The sequence below is a fragment of the Haemaphysalis longicornis genome, unplaced genomic scaffold (genome assembly GCF_048455015.1).
Source record: "Haemaphysalis longicornis isolate Haplotype H1 unplaced genomic scaffold, Haemaphysalis longicornis Haplotype H1 scaffold_3, whole genome shotgun sequence".
NCBI lineage: Eukaryota > Metazoa > Arthropoda > Arachnida > Ixodida > Ixodidae > Haemaphysalis > Haemaphysalis longicornis.
This window is the reverse complement of record NW_027526335.1, coordinates 104,511,571-104,526,147: the sequence shown is the minus strand read 5'-3', so window position 1 is coordinate 104,526,147 and position 14,577 is coordinate 104,511,571. Positions and strand designations below refer to the sequence as shown.

General features: G+C 45.4%; 3 non-coding genes across 3 annotated transcripts; all 3 read right to left on the bottom strand.

The window, feature by feature from the left end:
• Positions 1-7,531: 7,531 nt before the first annotated feature.
• Trnag-gcc (transfer RNA glycine (anticodon GCC)) lies at positions 7,532-7,602 on the bottom strand. The gene has a single exon. It is a non-coding gene; the product is annotated as a tRNA-Gly (tRNA).
• Positions 7,603-9,825: 2,223 nt separating this feature from the next.
• On the bottom strand, positions 9,826-9,896 carry Trnag-gcc (transfer RNA glycine (anticodon GCC)). The gene has a single exon. It is a non-coding gene; the product is annotated as a tRNA-Gly (tRNA).
• Positions 9,897-13,913: 4,017 nt separating this feature from the next.
• Trnaa-cgc (transfer RNA alanine (anticodon CGC)) lies at positions 13,914-13,986 on the bottom strand. Its single transcript has one exon. It is a non-coding gene; the product is annotated as a tRNA-Ala (tRNA).
• Positions 13,987-14,577: the final 591 nt, after the last annotated feature.

The window sequence follows — 14,577 nt, the reverse complement described above, 5'->3', positions numbered from 1 at the left end:
GTGCGAGTGCACCCGCCGCTCGCGAGTGGCGAGCGGGGTTTACTACTTGCGAGTGGTGAGTGCACTCGCACTCGTGAGTGGTGAGAGCACTCGCACTCGTGAGTGGTGAGAGCGCTCGCACTCGTGAGTGGTGAGTGGGGCTCACCGCAAGTGGAATTCGCACTCGTGAGTGGTGAGCGGGGTTCACCGCGAGTGGCACTCGCACTCGCGAGTGGTGAGCGGGGCTCGCCGCGAGTGGAACTCGCACTTGCGAGTGGCGAGCGGGGCTCGCCGCGAGTGGAACTCGCACTCGCGAGTGGTGAGTGGGGGTGACCGCGAGTGGAACTCGCACTCGCGAGTGTTGTGTGGGGCTCGCCGCGAGTAGTACTCGCACTCACGAGTGGCGAGTGGGGCTCGCAGCGAGTGGCACTCGCACTCACTCGCACTCACCAGCCCACAACGATGGCGAGGCTCACTCACCACTCACTCATGAGTGGTGAGGGGGGTGTGTGAGTGCACTCGTGAGTGAGTTTGCCGACCTATGCCAAGACTACTTTTGTCTTTATATCTGTACTCTGATTCTCGGCCATATGGCGTTTCTTTTTTCTAACAGCACAAACCGGCACCGGCATGCTGCGAATCAGCGTGCTAACAAGCAAACTTCGCAAGCTTCGTGAAGCACTTCTGCGGTAGACCAAAAAGTGCTGGGAAGCAAAGGTCTTGGTGATTCAATCTTGTCGTTTTTAAATAAACGCAAACCTTCCAATAATAAATGTACATTTATGCGCACATTGGGGGCAAAAACCAGCGTTATGTGCTTACCCAGTCACAGGTAACAGCACCACTCCCGCTTCAGCTGTGGCTCCCAGAATTCGACCCTGACCTGCCATGGTTTGGTGATCTGGCCATCATGAACCATGCCTTTGCAAAAACGAGCCCACCAGATGGTGGCTAAAACAACGGTTTCGACGTAACAGCAAACATAATCAGTCACCTCATTGCCTTTGGGGTTGCTTTTTGATCCCTCGGTTCTGCTCCGTACTATTCCCACCAGTGGAAATGTTCATAGAGTCGAGGGGCCATATTTGGAGGCATTTTTATTCTTCTGTGCAAAACGTCTGCCACGATCAGTATTAATTAGCACACCTTCAACAGATACTGGTTTTCCAGAGGGTCTCAAGCAGAAGGACGCTACGAAGGAGTCTAGCTCCACCCATAATACGCAACACGACTGTCTTTTTTACTAAACTATTCCGCTAAGAAACAACACATCAACTCGTGTATTTAACGTGTTTATTAAAAGCGCGAGATCCTATTTAAGGGGAATTCTGTTATACTAGGGTTAAGGTCTTCTACAGATGGAGTGCTTTGTTACAAAAAAAAAAACAGGCCATCTGTTTTAAGATGAAAACTTTGGGGGGGTGAAGCATGCAGTGTATATATGTGCATTCAAAGACTACAAGTATCTCTCTCTTGCCACACGGCGCGCGCTGATTGGGCGCCGGAGAAGCGCCATTGGGAAGAGCAATCGTGTGCTTGCTGAGGCGGTGGAGCGCTGTATTGCGTTGAACCGGATTTAAGCAATTTACATGCCCCATTTGCCCAGTTTGGGGTGGTGGCAGGGGTCAACTCGAGTGCAGTGAAATGCCTGTGCCTCTCTCTGGGGCTTGTCCTCGGCGATCAACGAGGCGCCGGCCCCAGAGAAGTATGCTTCTTCGTTTTTTGACCGACCACCCGACCCTATCAGGCCTCGCGGATACAACCGGTGGGTACCTTGCATCGCCTCCGGGTGGGTACCTTACATAAGCCTTGCATCGCCTCCGCAACGTAGAACATTATATTAGACACGCTAAAGGTAACTTTGGCGCCAGAGTCAAGGCGAGGCTCATGAAGAAATATTGCAAGTTTGTTTTATTTAAAGCGGTGTTTTATAGCTCCCCTCCCCCCTTGCTTTTCCGGCAGAAAATGATGCTTTATTCCTTTAGAAATGACCAATTTTAAGGCAAAATTTTAATTCTCCCGCTAAATCGTATGTTTCGTGCATGGTGTAAGAATATGTTTAGCGACGTCATCGAGGACGTGTCCTGAGAACGTTTCTTAAACGGAAGTTAGTATGTGCGCTAAGGGTGCTGCGAACGGTGACAGTTGTTATTTGTTGCCGGTTTACTGGCCGGATTATTAGGTGGCCTCATAGTACCGTTCATAGACCGCTCAGTAGTTGCTCTATTTTTGGCCGGATGTGCACCTGGCTTACTTTTAATACAGTTGATAGCAATAGTTCATGTGAAGGATGGGTATCTTCGACAAACAGGATCACGTAAGTAGCTATGTCGCTTACGACAGTCCCCAACTCGCCCGACGGCTGTGCAGCTTCGGCCGGCTTAGTGCGCGCCATACTCACCGGTATTTCAATGTTGACGTGTTCGTTGGTAACTTACATTGTCTGTCCCATCAATCTTACACACTTAGAAAGGATGCACACTATATTTAGGGGTGAATAATTCGTTCTCGAGGCTTACAGACCCTGTTTAATTTGCGATGGATTTTTTCGGCCTCAGCCAATCACAACAAGCTGCCCGTAATACATAATCAACCGGGAGCGTCGCTTTCGACGGCGGCATTGCTCAACAACACAAAGGTTTTCCCGTGGCTTTTCCACACTTTCCCGCCCCCAAATCAACCCCCCCCCCCCCCCCCCCCCCGCCTTCACAAAAAAAAATGCAACATGCAAACACCACTTCGCTTCAAAACGGCGCCCCTTTTACGGAGCATTCGGCCTCATGACTGCAGCCCACAGATCGCCCGAACGGAGCAAGCGCTACCGATTCAATGCGAGCAAATCAGCCAGTCATGGTCCAGCCGTGACTCTGCTTGAACAATCGCTTGTGCCAATTTTACCCTCTAGAAGCAGATAATGCGACGTGGGAGGGCATTTTGGCCGATAAAAGGCGCGTCTCAGCCTCTTAGTCGGCTTTCTGAGCCGAGTGCCCGAATGTATTCCATCCGAGAGACTTCTGCGTTTCTGCCAAGCTAGTTAATGTTATACTGTTGACGTTTGTTAAATCTTTCTGTGCAAATAATGCCATTCCTGGTATCTTCGTGCGTGCCGTACCTTCGGAATAAAATTACAGTTTGCAGCACGGGAACCGTTTGGAGCAGCCCACCACCACGATACCGCCGCGTCCATGGAGGTGCGCTGAAGCGGTGAGTTACGTGGCAAAGCCGCGGTTTCAGTAGGGGCGTGCGAAGGAGCTGGGCTTAGGTTCAATTTGGCCCTGCTCAGACATCTGGCAATTTGTGCCGAAATAGGGCAACTGAACTTGTACACGAAAAAAGGTGAACAGACATGACGGGCGCCGAATATAAGCTTAACTTTACTGAAAAAAAAAAAAAAAACAGAACAAGTTTACACAAACATATCTTTTTCCAACTGTCAAGCGCACATGCTATCACGTAAATGGCGCAACATTAATCTCGAAACGTACTGAAAAGGGTGATCATGCGCACATTTACTGACAATAAACAAAAACCTTTTTTTGTGTAAACACACCGAAGCTTGTCTCATGCACTTATCCCCAAGATCATTGGAGTTCATTGCCTCTATTATTTCACGGTGAAACCCTTTGGTTTGTTTGTACACAATGCTTGTATTTTATAAATATATCAACGGGGTGGACATCGCTACCGCTCGTTTCAGGTTCTCAGCCAACGTTTATATCACACGCGGGCTCCTTCGCTTTAAATACAAGAAAGAAGTAAAATCCATATAGGTAGTTGCGACGATGCTGATGTCTCTTGAAATGATATTGTATCAGGCAACGTATACCACCACCATATGTGACTCTTATATATCGTCCTGCCCTCGCTTCATTGGTTTAGCGAAAGAATCGAGCCCTCCCCCTGTGTGAGGTTGGATTACTGGTGAAGCTTTGTACCCACCCCATAAACGGGCCCGAATAGATAGACCGCCGCTTCACCGAATGCTGTTTCCTTGTAGAAATGTTTGTTTCTTCGAAGCCAACACATCGAACGCCGCTTCATCGAGTCGGTGGTGCCCGTTTCGTCAGGAATGAAGCACTCAGAAAATTCAGTACACTTTTGACAGAATTTGTCGGAACATATGACTGCATTCACACCATCAGTGACGTGTGCGTAGTGAAATCAGGTAAAGCTAACTTGGAAGAATGAAAGCGAATGACTGTTTTGCCTTCATTCCCGTCACACCCGCTAAACTCAATGATGACCTCGTGCGGCACCCTGCAAATAAAGTTTGAAGCATGAAATTAACTGAGGTTAGACATAATTAAAGCCTTGTTTCAAAATTAAATATTTCTCCTAAAATAGCCCTCAGTGGGGGCGAAAAATTCCGGAGAGCTAAAAACACGTAAGGATGCTGCCAATACTCGATGTTATAAGATATCGCTCTCAAAATATGCAAACCAGCATTTGTGGGCTGCTGAATAAGCGGATGAAGATTTGCATAATACTTCTGACAGTAAATATGTCTTTGACCATTTTAGATCATTGAACAACTAAATGATTTAGAACTGTCGACTCTGGTGGGAATAAAGTGTTGCTTCTGTTCTACAGTTTATTTATTTGTTTATTTAAACGTACTGTCAACCCTCATTTGAGGGTTATTACAGGGAAGGAATACATACGACGCAAAGATTACATCAATTCGCTTTCAAGAAACGAAAAGAAACAAAGGCAAAAGCACACAGAGACCATCGAGAGTTCTAAATCATTCTGTCCCTGCACAGCATATTAGGGCTGTTCGTTTTTGAGTTTTATTGTTTTGTGAAAGGGAGGGGGGGGGGGGGGGCTAAAGATCGGGTGCTATTTCGAAAACTGATAACTGGGGAGAATAGAGCTTTTTTTAAAACTATTTTACAATTTGGGTCTTTTCGGGTTAAATCTACATAAGTATAAGACACTCAGATTATTTTGTTAAAAGGTATCACAAGCTTCTTAACTCTGACGCGTTAAAATTGTTGTTTGTTTCAATCTGGCAATAGTGGAGACGTCAGGTTTTTCTAGTGAATACTCAAGAAAATTTGACGTTTGTTTGGAAATGAATCAATAGTGATGACAGTAAAGGGCATTGATAACATCTTAGGAATGAAACATTTTATTCACTAAAAGCTACTCATCGATTTTTTTTTTTACATATCTTTGTTTACGTGCATTATTACCTGCACGCGAAAAATTTCGGTCTCCCCTCGCGACCCGTCCAATCGTCGAACCTATCTCAGCAGGGAGAAAGTTTTCTCCACATCACGAATTACATTAGCCAGGCACAAAAAATGTCAGTGCAGCAGTTGTAAGCCTGGGGTAGCAGACGGTACACTCATGCCAATACTAAATTAGTTCGAAATCTGTTTTACTGCGAAGCGGTGTATGTCTAACCCCTCCCAATTTTTTTTCCGGTGAAGCCAGTCTGCGCCTCTGCGGCGTCCCTTTTCGACACAGCCGACCCCTCTTTCCCAACTAATTATTTTCCGGTGTCTCACTTTTACGCACCCGCACATAAGTGGTTGCCGGTTTATGCGTGCACGTGCGGGGAGTACAGGGAGGAAGGGGGGCGTGCACTCGAAGCTACAGGTTTCATGCCCTCACTAATGACATGTTACTTGTGCTGGCGGGAGGCTTACACGTGGACGTCAAACAGCCGAATGCGACCTGTCTGTTGTCTTCGTTGGTCGAGCGGAGTGAGTTGTGTAACGCACCCAGTAAGATGCCTAACAGGGAAACAGACAGCCCCATGTCGGTTCCCTAGAACAAGGCTCCAGTCCTTCCATGCATCATTCAGCTAAATGGATAGGACGTATGCTCAATTGCAAATTACAAACAGACGTGGTTAGTTTTGTGCACTCTATCGACTGCGTCCAGCTTCTCAGATTACATCCATCTTCATAGAATGGAAAGGCACATTTTTTTTTATGGGCTTGCTTCCAAAAAGTGCTGGTTGAGAACGGCGAACTGTCAGCGCATGATTGTACAGATCGCTACTTTGAAAAGGTCCATTCGGGGAGTACAATCGGGGTTAACCCGATTCTCCTGAAACATGTCCGGAGTGTAAACATTGAGTAGAATTGGATTTTACCCGAAAAAAGACACACGCTAAGCATAGTCTGTGTAGCAATAGCCTATTGGCTCCAGGATAAAGTGAGTGCGATATTTGCTGCATTAAAAAAACACATTCAAGGCATAATGTTCACCAAGGAAACAGAACACGCAAGGTATAGGGCTTTGTCTGGAATAAGAAGTTTCACATGACTAGTTGCTGCCACGGTATTCAGTTTTTATTGAAGCGGAAGCTTCTTAGGGTGACCGATGGTGTCATGTCAAAAATTCAATACGTTTTTCCATGGGCCGATTTCTCGACCGAAAAGCTCTCATAAGATTTCAGGGCACACGGCGCTTGAGCGAAATCGGTCTTCTATTTTGTGAAAACGCTTACCTGAAAATCTTGAATAAGGGTAGTTCTCGATAAAAAAAAAATACACGCATCGATCTTAAAGAAGCGCTACAATAGTACGCCGTTATCTCAAGAACCACGCTTCGGTATTCACTTAGTTCGTCCGTAGATGCGTTTACTTGGTTGGTGCGCGAAAAATCGTCCCACGGTTTCTTTCTTCGTTTGCGATTTGGTTCTTCGAAGGCTTGATGATCGATTGGACACACCTTCAGCGACGGCTGGGCGCACTTCCAGCTAGGTTTTTGACGTACTTCTGATGCCATTTTGATGTCAGAAAGCTTTCGATCTTGTCTCAACTTTTTGCGGCAGGGAATTAAAATTTCTGACTTTGAGCTAGCTCTTTACCTGAAGTGCTGTTGGAAGCATAACCGCGTTCTTTGAAATCTTTCACATTGTGCACTGCTTGTTCGACTTCACACAAAGCTTCACACTTTCAACAAACTTCTGCTGAATTTGGGCCAAAAGTACGCGTATAGCGTTCAGAGCAGAGCTTTATTTTCCCACAAAAGTTGTCTAATGCATGCGAAAACAAATGGTTGGGGGTTGGGAGGGCGTGTAAGTGCAACTACCTACACGAACAGACGCGCGCCGAATTGCCATCCACAGAATATCAGTGGGATGCCTCCCACTACATATAAGTGCAATTATTAATGACAGGCATGTGCATGTGGAAGTTCTTCATGGGTACCATGCCAGCATTGTACATTACTAATTATTCATTACATCTGGAAAGTGTTTCTACGTTGCGAACGCAAACACTGTGCTATGGCTGTATTTGTAAGACGGAGAGAATATTCTTGCAAACGCCGTTAGGTAAAGTGTGCGGATCCAGTTTTAGTTAGGTCACTTCTGATGTGGCCGCACTGTGCGCCACTGCAGGCTGCTTAATACTCGACGAACATTTTAAGCGAATCACTTGGCTACACACTTCGCGTTTTACGCATCACAAACCTCTCGTTTGATTTGAACTCAGATAAAGAGGACGAGACGTTTTTGCTCCTTCTCCCCCCCCCCCCCCCTTTTTTTTTGCAGCGATGTCGTCTGGGCAACCAGACTTGCATAAAAAAATATTGCGTCGGCCGGGAATCGAACCCGGGCCACCCGCGTGGCAGGCGAGTATTCTACCACTGAACCACCGACGCAAGCGAGTGGAAGCAGCAGCCTCTTCCGCATCGTATGTTCTATCTAGGCCACTGCAGAGAACGCATATAATTGGTGCGAATCTCAGAACAAAGAGAGTTTGCCAAAAATATAACAATTTATGTCAGACAATCACTGGGTAACACAAGCTCCGCACGCACGGAATCCTATTTTTCCAATAAATAGCGCAGGAACGTTATTTTTTTGCATCCTACGCACACAATCGCATATCAGTCTTGCCAGTTTTCCTTTTTTGAATCAACCAGGGCGTGCCGTTTGTTACAGCTGCTCCATAACGCGGTTCAGGTAAGGCTTTACGGTACAGGTGGCGCCGTCTCTTTGTAGACCGCGCAACTAGTCACCGCAGACCGTGGCAGCTGATCGCGGAGGGTACGCGTAGATGTCGCTCCCGCCAATTTTTTCCCGTCTGGCGTTTTATGGGGGAATCGTAGTGCGCAATGCTTATGATGTTGCACGTCGGATCGTCCCATTGGGTCCTGATAATGGACTTATCCCCCGGGTGACAGCTCAATAAAGGCGTTTACTCGTCCTTCTCTGTTCCTTTGTAACATGAATGGCGGTCAAAGGGCGGGATTTTTAAAATGGTCCTCGTGCAGGAAAACCATGTTGCCACAAATTTTTGTACTGGAGTGATGCCATGAGTCCTATGAAATTACTGTATTTGAGTTAAACGACGAAAAAGTGGAAAACAGTTACAACGCCCTTTCTTTCACCATTGAAAGGAACACGTTGAACGTCCAGGCCGGCTCATTAGGCGCACCCATAACAATACTACTATGGTTATATTTAACACCTGAATTGCACCGCCAACACATTTATATGGGCACACTGCCATCATTGCTTATGCTTTGTTTATCACGCTTAGACTACAGGCGGTAGACATTTTGTGTCTGCAACAAAAGAGAGAAACTGTGCGGATTGCGCTTGGTTCCCTATGTTGTTGTCCCCTTGCCTGGTTGGTATTTTGTTTTGTTATGCCGAAATTGGATCCCGAGGAATTTCTTAACAAAGTCCACTTGGTTCGTGTTAGGTGTTTCACTTCATTGAAAAGGACCCTTTTTTGGGACTGGCCGTCGAAGCAGCGTGCAAATGCAGACAGCGACTAAGACTCCTTCCAAACCCGAACATCGTGTGTTTTCATTACACTGCCCTACGTGCTGCGTAACCGCCTACGGGGCATTTTGATAAGCATACAAAGGTTAGTTTTTCCACTGAGAGCTTAGTGATTATAAACCCTTTGCACAAACGACGGGGAAAACCGAAACCGAAACACAAAGCGCTACGTGGTGTGCTCCCTCTTAGTTTGTCTCGTCGTTTTCGCGAATTATGACTGCTTATGCAAGACCAACTAGACCTCTAAATTGCGCTGGAGAATCTGAGGAATGATTCAGGGAATTTTCAGGGTAATTCTTTTGTAGTAAGCCGCTAAAGTAGCTCGTATACTCCTTTCGTGTATCCGTTTTGTGCTTCACTTTCCTGCACAGCTTCAGGGTTGTGCAATACAGCCGACTTATAAAGGACGCTACGCGGAGAAACCAGCGTGATGCGCACATAGGGGGCCCCCATGGAAATGTATACAGAACAACGCCCCGAGGAATAAAGGAATGAAGAAAGGAAAGGCAGAAATGGCAACCAGGCTGTGGCCTAGTTTGCTATCCTACACGTGGAAAAGGGGAACAACGGCGAAAAATGAAAACGGTAAAGAAAGGGGAAGGTAAGGACAGAGCGTAAAGAGGTGTGCACAGCCTACGACACCATGAACGTGTGTCCTAGAGTTCGGCGAACGTTAAAGGTCCCCAGGTGGTCAAAATCCCCCCCCATCACCTGTGTAGAGACGAGATGAAAGTCGTTGACTTGCAGAAGTTTTTTTTTTTCTTGGTTTCCCGGTGACGGACTTCGTCGTAAGCAAAAACCGTTCCTCGTCTTATTCCCGAATGAGTTGCTCTAATTAGGTCACTTTGGTGGAAGCCGCGATCTTCGCCGCTGCACGCGGCTCACTACGTCGATGACCTTTTCAAGTGAATATCCTGTATCATGTTCGAGATGCCAGACTACACTGCTTACATGACAATTATTATGAACATATTCCAATTTCTAACACCAGAAAAAGGAGGACGTTTTTTTTTTATTATATCTTCCCCGTCTTCTACAGGGATGCAGTGAAGGGTAACGTGTCTTGCATGAAGGGATATAAAAAAAAATGCTGCGTCGGCCGGGAATCGAACCCGGGCCACCCGCGTGGCAGGCGAGTATTCTACCACTGAACCACCGACGCCGACAGTCAGCGATTCGCCGGCTACTGGCATAACCGGCTTCGAAGCGATCGTAATATGTGGGTCAGTCTATTTCTTCAAGAGCCGTGGAATTGCGCTTTTCCTGTTGCAGGTATCAAAGGTGGTAATGTGGTATTGAAGCAAAAGACACCCCGGCGTGACACCTCGCATGAGACGATGATAAGTACTTAATCATAATTAGTTTTAAAAATAATGCGACGTTCCACTCTGTGAAGGTGGACTACCAGCGAAGCGGTTTGCACACGACACAAAACTGACACTGAATTTTGAATAAACGTACGAATTAATCCTTCGTGAATTTAATGACTATGAGAAGTAAATTAAACAAGGTGAAATCATGTATACGTCTCAACGGGAAATTGTCACGTTGTTTTTATTAGGAAAGCGTGGATAAAACCAAAGTTACAGCCGTTCCCCGGAATGATACTCCTGCCGTCAATGGCCATGCACTTACAGATGACAGAAATTTGCGGTAAACTAATTATGAGAAGTAAATGAAACTCAGAAATAGGGAACTCGTAGCTGCTAATTGTCGGAGCATCATATAATTCCAAGTTCTCATAAAAGAACTGCAGCCGTTTCCTGCTGTTCAAGTAATTATTGTGCATATGTATGTATGTATGTATGTATGTATGTATGTATGTATGTATGTATGTATGTATGTATGTATGTATGTATGTATGTATGTATGTATGTATGTATGTATGTATGTATGTATGTATGTATGTATGTATGTATGTATGTGTGTGTGTGTATGTGTGTGTGTGTATGTGTGTGTGTATGTATGTATGTATCAGGCTGTCGAACCGGAACAGAACCAAACCGAAAACCGGAACTGAACCGGTATTTTTGCCGGAACTGAACCCGAACCCGAACCACTATTTTTTTGAGCCGGCTGAACCCGAACCCGAACTCAACCAAAAAAATAACGGTTTCCTGTTCTTCTCGACAAAACGGTTCTACCATCCCGTGATTGATAACGGGTGGTAAGTGTCATTAGGGGCTTCTTTCTTTCACGCGCCATCAACTTCACAATCTCTCGCTAACTTTTCCCCTTTCAATGAATCAAAATGCTCTGAACGCGCTCATCACGGTAACAACACGGTGAAAATTTGGTTATTTGACTGATTGTGAGGTTTGTTAATGCGCCGACGCTACAGAGGTGATGAGGCGCGCCGCAGTGGAGGGCTCCGGATGAATTTAGACCATTTCGGGATCTTTAGAGTGCGCCGAAATCTCGAACACATGGGCGGTTTCACGTTTCGCCTCCATCAGAAAAGCGACCGCCGCGGCCGGGAATCAAAACCGCGTTTTTTGGGATTAGCAGCACGACGTCTTAGCCACTGAGCCACCGCGGCGGGTGAGGTAAGCGAAGATAAGTGCATATTCGAAATTCTAGAGATTCTGTTCTTTTGAATTGACAGGTGTTCCCAGTGTCGGGCACTGCACGTTTGGTTTAGCTGATTTCCACTAGCGTCTTTGGTAGTCTCTTGTACAGGTAAAGCTGCTCTTCACAGGCGAATAAAACGTGCGCGAGCGTGTGTTTGCGCGCTGTACGTGGAAGTTTTCTTTGTTGATTGTTTTGGAATGGGGATGCCGGCAGCATTTGCTCTTGGATGTCGCGGTAAGCCCGCGATAACGAAGGGGCCGCAGCCCGTGGTCGGCGATATTTTTCCGCCGCGTCTTCTTACTTGCATGGCCAAGGATCCTAAATGGACCATGAAAACGAAGCCCTACCTTGCCTTATTTGAAAGATCGGCCTTTGGTGACTCGTTAAGGACGTTGTTTTTGTAAGAAGTGGTGAGAAACACCGAAAAAACTTTCAAATTTTCTGCCACCGAGCATCTGCAGTGACGTAACGAGCAAGTAATTCAAGCAAAATGGGCAATGTCTTAAGTCATTATTAGCATGCTAGCAGTACAATAAAACGAAGCAAGTGGCCCCAATAAATAACATACTCATGCCTCCTGGCGGTAACTTTGTGTAGTCTCTATGACGACAGTAGGGGTGGTGAAAAATAGGCTGGTACATTTTCTGTTACACCTGGCCTAGATTTTCAAATTTGACAGTAGTATTGGAGCTCATTTTGAACAACCACTAGTTCGAGTGAAGAAAAAAATACTTCTGTTTTAAGATGAATTTTAAGTATAAAAAACTGATTTTTCTCACATTGCTAATAATTCAGTTCTGAACCGGTTCGCAAACCGGTTCAAGCTTTCGAACCGGTTCGTGAACTATTTCGTTGCGTGATTTAGTCGAACCGGGACTGAACCGGAACGAAATGAATTTGCCCGAACCCGAACCTTAACCGAACCGGTATTTCTCCGGTTCGATGCACTGGTATGTATGTATGTATGTATGTATGTATGTATGTATGTATGTATGTATGTATGTATGTACGTACGTACGTACGTACGTACGTGTATGTATGTATGTATGTATGTATGTATGTATGTATGTATGTATGTATGTATGTATGTATGTATGTATGTATGTATGTATGTATGTATGTGCATTCGGCAGGCATTCTCAGATAATGAATGGCAGCCTACCATTGTCCCTTAAGAAGAAAGTGCATGACAGCTGCATCCTACCGGTACTCAGCTACGGGGCAGAAACTTGGAGGCTCACTAAGAGGGTTCAACTTAAATTGAGGACGACTAAGGGCGCAATCGAACGGAAGATGATAGGTGTAACATTAAGGGACAAGAAGAGAGCGGAGTGGGTCAGGGAACAAACGCGTGTTAAGGACATATTAGTAGAGATCAAGCAGAAGAAATGGACGTGCGCAGGGCATGTAATGCGAAGGCAAGATAACCGTTTGTCGTTAAGGGTAACTGCTTGGATCCCTAGAGAAGGCAAGCGTTGCAGGGGACGGCAGAAAGTTAGATGGGCCGACGAGATGAAGAAGTTTGCGGGGATAAATTGGTGGCTGTTAGCACAGGACCGGGTCAATTGGAAGATAATGGGAGAGGCCTTTGCCCTGCAGTGGGCGTAGATAGGGTGATGATGATGATGATTATGATGATGTAGGTATGTATGTATATATACGCAGCTCTGTGAGGCGCGCCGCCTGCGCAGACTCTCTTATGGCCGCCATGTCCACAGTGGAAGCAGTTCGCTCCTCATCTCTCATGGTTCGGCTCATATTTGTTCGGCCGCCATGTAACAATATAATGCAAGCAAAGAGACTGACACACGTGGCCATCCTTTAACAAATGTAATGCATTTCTCACGTTTCAGGACGGGGACTTCCTTTCCTCAGTGTCCTCTTCCTGAAACGTTAGTAGTAAATTTCATTAGGTAGGTATGGTTCAGTTGCGTCTGTATCTTTCCCTACATTAATTTTTCGCACTCTTTGTGAGTTTCATTTGTTTCGAAATTATATATATATATATATATATATATATATATATATATATATATATATATATATATATACATATATATATATATATATATATATATTTATATATATATATATATATATATATATATAGAAAATAAGTATTGGCAGTCAAGAAAACCTCGGAAAGCAAAGGGGAGGTTGTGGTGGGTCATAGAAAGAGATGAAGAATTTTTTTTTTAGTCGAAAAGAAAGTGGTGAAAAAATGCCCGCCGGGTGGGATCCGAACCCACGACTTCCAGAATACCGGTCTGGTGCGATAACCACTACGCTACCGGTGGGGCTGTTTCCCCAGCACTTTCTCGGGTATTTTATGTCAAAATCATGTAACTTTACTCTGATGAAGGCAAGTCCCGTTGCCGCTACGTAAGTAAACATAGTTTGTTATTGTTCTTGCTGTGTATCCGACTCTTTACTTATATATATATATATATATATATATATATATATATATATATATATATATATATATATATATATATATATCAGGTTTGGCGGTCAAGAAAAGCTCGGAAAGCAAATGGGACGATGTGGTACGTCATTTAAACAGATAAGGAATTTGGAAAAAGAGAAAGAAAGCTCAGAAAAAATGCCCACCGGGTGGGATCCGAGCCCACGACCTCCAGAATGCGCGTCTGGTGCGATGACCACTACGCTACCGGCGGGACTATTTTCCCCTCCACTTTCTGGGGTATTTATGTTTAGGCATTTTTGTTTCCTGTGCTTGGGGATGGTAGCCAGCGCCATTCGGACTACTCGGGGTGAAGGAGACCTTCTCTTTAACCACCGGGCCGTGACTCGAATGTGTACGACATGTCGAGAGTGGTAGACCAGCGTTGAACCCTCTTTAGCTCCCTATGACACCAACACTGCCAGAACAGAAACCCTCGCTTTCCGAATTATTTATCTGTTTCAATGACGCACCACATCTCCCCTTTGCTTTCCGAGGTTTTCTTGACTGCGAAACCTTATTTCTGTCTTAATTCAACGAGCCCCTCATTTACCATTCTGATTAAGTATATGCATAGTGAGGGCCTGTGTTCTGGCAGTGTTGGCGCCATAGGGAGCTTAAGAGGGGTTCAACGCTGGTTGAACCACTCCGAGGACGAGGATTTAGAGCTAAGTTAGGTGTGCATCGGCGTGTACAAAAAATACTATTTAGGCTTTGTACTGTAGATTAGGGAAATTTTTATAGTGCACTCTGTCAGGTGCCAGGCGGCGGTGGATAAATATGGAAATTGCTTAGGAATTTAAAT